Source organism: Camelus bactrianus, chromosome 32 (assembly GCF_048773025.1).
Source record: "Camelus bactrianus isolate YW-2024 breed Bactrian camel chromosome 32, ASM4877302v1, whole genome shotgun sequence".
NCBI lineage: Eukaryota > Metazoa > Chordata > Mammalia > Artiodactyla > Camelidae > Camelus > Camelus bactrianus.
In genome coordinates this window covers 2,633,624-2,643,997 of record NC_133570.1, presented here as the reverse complement: position 1 = coordinate 2,643,997, position 10,374 = coordinate 2,633,624, and the positions used below count along the sequence as shown (strand labels likewise).

Here is a 10,374-nt window from a genome sequence, read left to right as displayed (position 1 = left end):
TGGGCCCGCCCCCCGAGCGTCCCCATTGGACGGGCCGGCCGCCAAGCCGGCCAAGGACTTCCGGTTCCGCCCCGGAAGTCTGTGGGGCGGTGGGCTCGCTTCCACTCACGGCGGTGCCCCAGGGCCGGGGTGTGGCCGCAGAAAATATTTTGAAAGCGAAATCGGAGCCGGGCACTGAGCCAGGCTTCCTCCGTGCCGCGGCCTCTGCGGGCCCCCCGGCTGGAGGGCTCGGGCCGACCGCTGGTCCTGCCCCGGCCCCTGGCCTTCCTGCCGCGGACTGGGGCTCTCCGTCCGCTGACTCTGCGAGCCGAGCGCTCCTCGTGGGGGCTCCTGTGCACCGAGGATGCCTCGGGGCATCCCTGACCTCCTGTCGCCGCTGGATCCCGGCCCGCCCCGCTCCCCAGTGATGGCAGCCGCAGCCGTCTCCAAATAGCTCCCGGGAGCCAGCTCGCCCGCGCTGAGAACCGCGGCCCGAGAAAGAGCCGAGCTCAGTGCCCGTTTCCGCGTCACAGGGCCGGCGTCCTGTTTGCCTTCAGCCCTCAACTCGAGTGCTGACTCCTTGTGAGCGTTCTTCACCAGCCCGTCTAAAGGGGATCCTCGCCCATCCCGCTGCTCTGTTTCAGTTTCTCCACAGTGTCCGCCACGTTTTTTTGTTTGTTTGTTCCTTTGTCCCCACCACGTCCGTGGTCCCCACAGTTATGAGCTCCATGATCTCAGGGAGCTGGTTGTGTGTTTCGGTCCTCACCACGCCCCCTCCCCGCACCTACACCGGTGCCTGCCACGTGGTGGCGTGGAAGAGTGCCCCCCGCCCCCCCCCCCGAAACGGCCCCCTGCATGGCTTCAGAAGTTGGGACCCGGGGCTTCTTCCCGATCCTTAACTGCAGCTAAAACCCGGAGGAAGCAATTACCTAGGAAGTGGGATTGCCGGGGTAAGTAGTCCTTCCTAAAAGTCTCGAAGTAGTACGTATTAACTTTTTAATTTATCTAAGTGTGTGACACCTTGGCCGGCGCCTAGCGGGGCGCTGGGCTACACCAGGCAGTAGATGAATATTTAATGAGAGAAGAACTGAATGCCAAAGTAGGGCTTGCCCCCCCCCCTCCATTAGGGCTCTCATCTGCAGCTGTCAGCTCAGATGTCACTTTCCTGATCTTCCCACGTAAGAACAGGTCCCCTTTCTGTATGTCGCTAGAGCACACTGTACTTTTTAATACCTGTTACAGTTTATAGGTATTAATTTTGTGAAACTCTTTAGTAGCTGTCTTCAAAGCGAGGAGGGCTGAGATTTTGTTTGGTTTGCTCACAGCTGTATTCCTAAAATCTAGCACAGCACCTGCCAACAATAGTTATGTGTGGAATTAACTGAATAAATGAATAACTGAATATTTGTTGAATTGTAAACAGTGCCGGAGGAACATCTTACATTCACCTATTTTTTTTTTTTTTTTGGAGACTCCTGTGATGTTCTACAGCGGATAATCCGTATCCACATTTCACCAGGGGAAAAAACAGAGCCCTTCAGGTTTCCTGCCCAGGGCCTCACATCTAGTAATCTCTGGAAATCAGACCTGAGTAAAAGGCTCATAACTGGTTCCTAGTCCAGAGCTTGCCCCGCACTCCAGCTGTCAAAACCTGCGAGTATTTGTCGTAAGGCTGACGAGATGATACACTCAGGCAAAGGGTGGAATAACATTAGCATTAACCATGGAATGAAAATAAAGCCATTGAATGCCTTGTTATCATATGATGACTTAGTGCTGAAGTTCGGCCCAAATCAGATAGACTATTTCAGATGACAGCAAACTAACCCTACTGGATGGTCTCATTTAAGAAGTATATGGGTCGGGGAAGGTATAGCTCAGTGGTAGAGCGTGTGCTTAGCATGCACAAGGTCCTGGGTTCAAGCCCCAGTACTGCCCCCCAAATAAATAAATAAATAAACAATCCTAATTACCTTAAAACTTAAAAAACAAAGAAGTATAAAGCCAGGTGAAAAGGGGGATGAGGGTGGGAGGAAGGCAGTTACACAGCTCAGGATGTCTTCCCAGGACACTTGAGCACTTGTGTTTGGTCACACCGCCATCTTTGACACCCGGAGGTGGCAAAACAAATCCAGCGGGCTGAAGTGTTTTTGTTTGGTTGTGGCGCTTAAAAGGAGCCGGGACCACATGTTGCAGGATCCCGTGTGTGTGTGTGTGTGTGTGAGAGAGAGAGAGAGAGAGAGAGAGAGAGAGAGAGAGAGATGTCCAGAAGAGGCATCTCTGTAGAGACAGAGTGCAGGCTGGTGGTGGCTGCCAGGTCTGGGGGGATGGGAAGACGGGAGTGACCGCTAAGGGTGTGGCACTTCTTTTTGTGGTGATGCAAATATTCTAATATTGGGGTGATTGTCGCACGTGTCTGTGATACACTAAAAACCGTTGAATGGTACACTTTAAATGGATGAACTGAGGAGTAGTATGTGAATTCCTTCTCAATAAAGCCGTTACCAAAAAACAAAAAAGGTGAGCTAATAGTTAAAAATCAGGAGGTTTCACATGTAAATTTGGATGCCCTGCTGCTCTTGAAAAAACAGAGGCGAGCCCTGGTAACACTGGGACTTGTGGCTGCCGGTTACATTCCTGAGCACCTCCCTGCCCCCGCCAGAACCTCCCTGCCCTCTCTGGTATTTGTGCCTTGGGAGCCCGGAACCAGCCACCTTGCTGGAGAGACCAGGTGTTGGGGGGGAGTCTGAAAAGGCATGGAGAGGGGGTCCTGGCGCCCTAGCCTCCCAGCCAACCTGCCAGCTGGAGGGAAACGCATGAGTAACCACCAGCATGACCAGCAGGAGAAACTGCCCGGCTGAGCCTCAGCCCCCACGGCATGTCCCAAGCAAATGGAATAGTTGTTATTTTAAACCACTGAGCCCTGGGGAGCTGTGTTAGGCAGCATCAGAGGGTGAAAACACAGCTGCCTCCCCCCACAGCCACGATCTGCTGATGCCAGGTGGCCGCCCCCGCCTTGAGATGGGGCGCACACTGTCTGGCGTCCACAAATCCTCCCTCCTCTCTGTGGTCTGACTTCTCTTGCAGTGGAGAAGTTACTCCCTAGACCCGCACTGCCCAATGCTGTGGCCAGCAGCCACCTGTGGCTGTTTGAACTTCAACTAGTTCAAACTTAATAGAATGAGACGTTCTGTTCCTCAGTCACAACAGCCACATTTCAAGTGCCGAGTAGCCCCAGGTGACTGGTGGCCACCATGTCGGACCGCGGAGTACACCTCACTCCGCCATTGCCCAAGGTTCTGCCAGACAGCCAACCCGGCTCTCTGTTAACGTGCGGTGGGCACGCTTGGTTCCTTAGCCTCTGCACGCACACTCTCTTTCTCCTTCCAAACAGTCCTGACCCCTCCTCCTGGAGCTCGGGAGGAACTGACGCATCTTTGGTTCTGGATCTGATTGGTCAACCGCAGTGCTCGGCTCTCACGCCTCTCACGGCACCTGGTTCAGCTCAGACCCTGCTCTTCAGGACGTGAAATTCCCCTGGGGCCCAGGAAGGAGACGAGGGATGTAGACGGGCCCAGTCCGGCTAAAGGAGAGGACTGGCTCAGCGACCGCAGGAGCAACACGCCCTTCCAGGCCCAGCGTGAGTCAGGATGACCGCAGCCCTCACTGGCCCGAGTGGCTGTTTCACAGGCACGAGATGGAGCCGCGTAGGATGGAGCCAAGTTCACGGATGGCTCAGCAGAAGATCAGGGAGATGTCACGTAGCAGAAGAGCAAATCTGACCTCATTTAAGCCACTGTGTTGGATTTTCTGTTACTTGTGGCCCCAGAGCATCTATTGGGATTCGATCAAAACGTGGGAAAATTGAAAAATAGAATAAGGGAGGACAACCTAACCCCCCACCCTGGTACAGTTCGCCCTTAGAGCTTCCTGCCGGCCCCCGGAATCGTGAGCCTGCAGCCCGTGTACTGAGCCCCTCTGATCGCATAGCTGAAGAGTCGGTGTGACGTCACCCTCCGCTTTGTTGGGTCTACGTGGGATACACCCCCGTTCCTGAAAGTGATGGCATGAGCCTCTCCCACACGCCTTAAATAATCAAATCAATGACCTAACTCATAGAGCAGGCATCCAAGGGGCTGGCGGTGGCATCTGACTGACTTCTGTGGGTAGCCTCTCCCCCTCGAGGGCCCTCTGCGAAAGGGGACCCGACTGCAAGGAGGCGTGTGGTGTGGCCTGGGGTTGCCAGTGCATCGTTTGCTCTGAAATGTGGGGCCTTGCCTTCTCTGCCACCGCCCTGTCCCCTGGGCCCTGCTCAGCGTGGAGCTCGGAGAAGACGCTCTCCGATGGAAGGTATTTAGAAACCACCCGGGACCGGGGACATTTCGGGGACTGCCAAGTGTCTCTGACTTCTTCTCCGATGTTTCTGCTTCTCGTTTCACATCTGCATCACTCCGCTCCCAGCGACCAGACAGTTGCATGTGCTTACAGTTGCAGCTTCCTCAAAACGCTGGTTTACAAAGAATCACCAGGAGTGTTCTGGCCCCTCCATACATCACTATTCAGTCAGCAAACTGCTGGGCACCGTCCCCACATGTCACGACGGTTCAGTGTCTGCAGTCGTGGCCGGTGCTTCTGCTTCTCTGGTTTCCCAGTTCCCTACAGAGGGGTTCGGGCCCAGCTCATCTTCATGCAGCAGGCCACGGTGTGTCATTAGCTTTATTAGAATCACAGGCCACGTCAGGTCTTTTGAGTACAGAGAGTTGTCAGAAATTCTGTTGGTTCCAGGAAGTCCCTGTCGGAACAGTTCTATCTGGCTGCAAATAATCTAGGTAGAAGCAGAAAACTGTAGGACTAAAGACAGAACCAACGAACGCAATGGAAGCAAGTCCTTATTTTCTTCAGCCCAGACCAAAGCTGTCCTAACCTGCCCTTGTGGGGATTCATTCAGCTCTCAGAATGACTCCTGTTTTATTTCTACAGAGGATGTGAAAGGATGTAGCCAGGAAGATGAGTTTTGATTTGACTTTTTTGAAGCACCCACTTTATTTAGCAACCTCCACTTCCTGGGTTCTTTCCCTCCCAGGTTTTAAAAACCCACAAAACATCTGTGAAAGTCAGGCATTCACCAACAGAAAGGGGGAGTTGGGTGACAGAGTAAGTGAAAGAAAGTTTGGAGAAGTGCCACAAATGTAGGGCCACACCTAAGCCCCTCTTTTTCTTCCTCTTCTTCTTTTTTTTCTTTTTTTTGAATGGAAGTACTGGGGATTGAAAGCCAGGACTTCATGCATGCTAAGCATGTGCTCTACCACTGAGCTAGACCCTCTTCCACGAAGCATTCTCTTTTAACTATCACTTTTTAAAATTATTTACAAATATCTTAATTTACATTGCAACCATAAAATAGATAATTGGTAGTTAGAAGCATATTAATTTTTTAAATTAGGCCCGGTAGGAAAGATCGATGGAGAGGAACACAAAGGACAAAATTTAAAGCACATAACATAAAATAATTCAGCACATGATAGTAAGGGCATTTCCAATCCACGGCAGGGGAAAGAATGGATTATTCAATAAATTCTGTTGGAATAAGAGACCAGGCATGTAGAGAAAATAGTCTTCACATATTGTACCAACATAAATTCCAGATGGATAAAATATTATCATGGACAAATCGAAAAGATAAAAGCATTAAGAGAAAATATGGACAAATATAAAATCTTAGGGAGGGGAATATTTTTCTAAGCCTAACGCTAAAGCCATAAATGAAAAGTGGATTGGTTTTGCTGCAAAAAGACATCAAACTTATTTGTAGAGAAAAGAATTATTGCAGTTAACAGCAAACAAACTGAAAAAAAAAAAAAAAAAACCACCCTGAAATAACATATGGCAAAGTTACTGTCCTTATTTTGTAGAGCTTCTTAAGAATCTTATGAGATTTATTGGATAAGCATCCAGTGGGTGAAACTGGCAGAGCTGTGGAGAATAGCTGTCCTCGGGCCTCCTCAGCGACTATGCCTCCTCTGGAAACTGCACCTGCATTTTCTGGGGAAATCAACGCTCCATGTGGTGCAGGACTGGCTGGTCCCCTAGGCGAGGTAGTCATGTGACATAAGCCTGTCCAATCAGCTAATCCCATGACTTATTCTGGACTGACCAGGAAGAAACATTCCTCTTTCTGTGGGATTTGGAAATTTTTTTATAAAGATGAAAGCTTGGAGTTGCCAGGAGCCATCTTTGGAAACCAAGAATGAAGCAATCCAGAAGAAGAGAGAGATGAAGACAGAAACACCTTGTTTCAAAATGGCATTTTCTAGGTCTTGGTTCTGATTGTGGCTTAAAGTAGGTTTTTAAAAATTTTTTCTGGACATTTCAATCATGAACCCATAAATTCTCATTTTGGTTAAGCAAGAGTGACTTTCTGTCATTTGCAAGTGAAAAAAATTTCAACACATATAGGCAGTCCATACATATGCAGGCACACACGTGAGAGAAAAGAAAAAATACAATTGCCTTTCATAAAAAAAAAAATCAAACTTTACCAACAATTGAAAAATGCAAAAAGAGAGGCCATTTTGTCACTTGAGTGGAAAAACACCCAGTGTTGGCAATGTTTTGGGAGATGAGTGTGCTTGCAAATGACTGGTGCAAAGTTATATTGTGCAGCTTTTCTGGAGGACAGTCATTTGCATCGAAACCACATTTGCCTGCACTTCAAATGTGCAATTCCACTTGCTAAGAGTGTGTACAGAGACAGCTATAAAATAAATGCTCATTGTATTGTTGCTTAAAATAGCAGAAAGAAACAGCAAAGATGTACAACAAGAAGGCATTGATTAAATAAATTATAGTGCGTGCACAGGCTGGAATATTATGTAGTTACTCACGCGATACTGTGGCAGTAGGTTCTGAGAGGTGTTGCTGGTAATTACTGCATTACTGTTACTGTGCCGTGTAACAGATGACCACAACTTCAGTGGCTCAGACAACACCCACCTATTATCTGGCAGCTTGGCAGGTCAGGAGGCTGGGCATGGCTGCCGGGGTTCTCAGCTCAGGGTCTCACAAGGCAGACATCAAGGTGTGGGTGGGGCTGAGATCTCCTCCAGAGCTCTTTCCAGCTCCTGTGCCTGTCAAGAGTCTAGTTCTTGGAGGTGGGAGGTGCCCATTTCCTCCTGGCTCTTCTCAGCCCCCAACACCTGCCAGCATTCTCTGCCACGAAGCCCCAGTTACCCTCAAAGCCAGCAGGAGAGAATCTCTTGACCTCAAATCCTCTCTAGTACTTTGAATCTCTCCAACATCAGGAAATGCCCAGTCCCTTTAAAGAGACAGTTACTGGGTCTGACTCACCCTGCATCATCACCATATCTTAAGGGCAACTGATTTGGGAATTTAATCACATCCCTGAATTCTGTTCACAGCATCACCTGGATAGATGTTTGACTGAACTGGGAGAAGGCGTAAAAAGGGAGGTGGGAAATCTTGGGGTCCAAGTTAGAATTTTGCCTATCACGATTGTAAAAAGAGCAATTACCAAAAGAAAAAGAAGAGTGTAGAGTGTTCCTGGTTTCTGCGACCATCACAAAGGCAAACCAAGACAGAACAAAAAGCAACAAGCACCACAAAGTACTGCGTCCATCTAGCAGAGCCGAAGAGTCGTAGTAAAGAACTGGCACTGCCCCGCGACTTTGGGACGTGTCATACCGTCTGTGTCTCAGTTTCCTCATCTGCAAAGTGGTGAGAACAACAGTACGTACCATCTAGGACGCGGGGGAGGATTGATGGAGAAGCACTGCTGAGAGCTCCGATCATTGCCAAGCACAGGGTGAGCACCCACTGCTATGATGATCATTTGTGAAGTCTGGAAAACCTTGAAACCAAAGGGTTAATTAGCAGTTATCTTAAGGTAGTGGGGTTCTCTGTGCTTTTTTTTTTTTAATGCAGGTACTGGGGATTGAGCCCAGAACCTTATAACTGCACCAAATGCTGTCAAACTCCCTGTCTCATCACTCCTTCAGCAGCAGCGAGAATCGTTGGGGTGAGCGTCCTCGTGCTGAAAAGTTAAGAAACGAGCCTGCCAGCCATCAGCACAGCGGTGGGAACCACAGCCCCACTTTCTTGCCCGAGGCTCCAAGAGAAAATCACGCAGCCCTGGCTGACTTCCTCGTGTTCATCAGACAACACTAGGACAAACGAGTTACTTTCAGACCAACAGCTCTTTTTTTTTTTTTTCCTTTTTCTTTTCGTGTTTGGTCACTTTCAAGTGCTGTCAGTGAAAGCCAGGAAAAGGAAACCTAACCAGTGCACTTAAAAACCACAGCTCTGCGCTGTGTCTTTTTTAATGCAGATTTCTCATCTTCCCTCTCTCTCACACACACAGCATTTATAGTTCTCAGTGCCATGGGGAGGATGATGGTAGTTAAAAGGAAAACTGATGGCAACAGTGAAGGAGAGTGCCTCGCTTATTAATGTGAAGGGGAAAAAAAAGATGTCAAGTGTTGATTTTTTTTTCAATTTATTTATTTATTTATTTATTTATTTATTTATTTATTTATTTATTTATTTATTTATTTATTTTATGGGGGGGTAATTAGGTTTATTTATTTATATTAATGGAGGGACTGGGGACTGAACCCAGGACCTCGTGCATGCAGAGCACCCACTCTAGTTTTAGAGGGCCTGAGGATTGAACCCAGGACCTCGTGCATGCAGAACACCCCCTGCAAGTTTCGATTCTCATCACAGAGCCATTTCTAAAGTCAATAATGCGCACGGTGCCCTCCCTTGAAAATGCTATCACTTTTCTACGGGGTAGATAATAAAGTTTCATTTTCCCTGGTGCTAGGAACTAGAGAAACAGTCTGAGCAAACACTGTGATCAAAGAAAAAACACACTTTGCTTTTTACATATATTTTAAGAGCCTTACGTTAGAAGCATCTGGAGAAATCTCCTAAGAGATGCCCACAACCTTTTCTGTTCTTCCTCCCCCACCCAGTAATAATTTCTACATTATTCAGTAACAACACATTTGTCTTTGTACCCTTTTATATTATCTACCTGGGAGAATCATAAAAGACTGCATCAAAATGAACTAGTTAATGATGATACTGTTTATAGTTTTTCTCCCTTTACAAATGGGTAAACTGAAGTCATGAAAGGGTAGAGAAATGGGCCCCAAAAGATAGGTCAGAATCTCTTACCTCCCAGAACAGGTGCATTTCAGAAAAATCAAATATTAAGTGAGTTGCAGCCTAGCAAATCCTATTGTAGCATCCACCTTCATTAAAAAAATCAGGAGTGCATTCTCATGGGAATAAGATCTCACAACGGAGCAAGTTCAATGATTTTACTTAATTCAACCAACATCTATTGAGCGCCTACCCTGTGCTTGACCTTGTCCCTGGCAGGCGGAGGTTAGAGCCTAGAGTGAGCTCAGGACCCAGAGGAGGGGAGGGGCTGATGGCTCCCTGGCCGTAAAGTAGAACCGGATCAGTACAGAAGGGACAGAGCACGGAGGGAGGGGGGCGGTGCAGATCAGCCTCAGATGAATCGTTGGGGGGCCTTCATACACGCAGCCATCGGTGAAATAGGCCTCTGAGGTGTTGCATGATGGTCCGGAAAAAGATAATGTCCACAACATAGTCCACCCGTTTTCAGGGTGGCATAAACCGAGCTAACATTTCCCAGCTGCCTTGGATAGAAGACATGGTCGTGTGCAGAATAAGATAAAGGCAGGAGCCCTTAAAATGAAATGCACTCTTTCGCCCTTTCCTTCAGGCTGCCTGGAATGTGAATGTGATGGGTGGAGCTCCAGCAGTCACATTGCACCTAGAGGCCATCTAAGGAATAAAGGCCATACTTGATGATGCTGGAGTAGAAAGAGAGAAGTCCCCGTCCCTGGTGACAGAGTGGAGTCAACGTATAAACTTCAGCTTCTAAAAACAGAAATACAGACTGAGCTCACAAAGATGCTGAAATATGCCTACACCCACCTTGCTGAACTGGAGACCTCAGGTCCCATCTGTTAAGAAAGGAGGCCTCTTGACAGGGAGCTTTTAAATGCCTTGGTGCTTCCTTAAGCAAACCAAAAAATGTAAGCAAGCCTTAAATGCCTCCGGGTTACAGAATTGAAACCTGGGGACAACCAACCACACAGAGCCAAGTATGCCTTAAGCAATAGCCAATCAATAATTTCCCTGCTTTTCTTCCACCTTTTCAGTGTAAAAGTCTCTCTCCAGCTCCTGTGGGTGGGGCCCCCCTAGCCACTTCCGGCTTGGCGCTGCCCCATTGGAAGATTTGCTCAAATACACTAAAAATTGTAAACATGCCTCAGTTTACCTTTCAACAAACCTCTGAAGAGGGCAGCGGCTTTACTTAGGTCAGTCAGCTGTGGGAAT

At 48.2% G+C, this 10,374-nt stretch overlaps 1 protein-coding gene and 2 long non-coding RNA genes across 3 annotated transcripts in view; 2 read left to right on the top strand and 1 right to left on the bottom strand.

The window, feature by feature from the left end:
- Positions 1-26: 26 nt before the first annotated feature.
- Positions 27-1,742, top strand: LOC123614922 (uncharacterized). Its single transcript, XR_006722428.2, has 2 exons — positions 27-929; positions 1,451-1,742. It is a non-coding gene; the product is annotated as an uncharacterized LOC123614922 (long non-coding RNA).
- A 1,631-nt stretch (positions 1,743-3,373) lies between these two features.
- On the bottom strand, positions 3,374-10,281 carry LOC141575778 (uncharacterized). The gene is made up of 3 exons (XR_012503592.1): positions 9,970-10,281; positions 7,734-7,846; positions 3,374-6,021 (listed from the first exon to the last, which is right to left on the bottom strand). It is a non-coding gene; the product is annotated as an uncharacterized LOC141575778 (long non-coding RNA).
- GLT1D1 (glycosyltransferase 1 domain containing 1) overlaps positions 10,277-10,374 on the top strand; it is a 99,958-nt gene continuing 99,860 nt past the window's right edge. The window contains exon 1 of the mRNA XM_074356094.1: positions 10,277-10,355. The gene's annotated coding sequence lies outside the window, so the exon portion shown is untranslated. The remainder of the gene's footprint in view (positions 10,356-10,374) is intronic.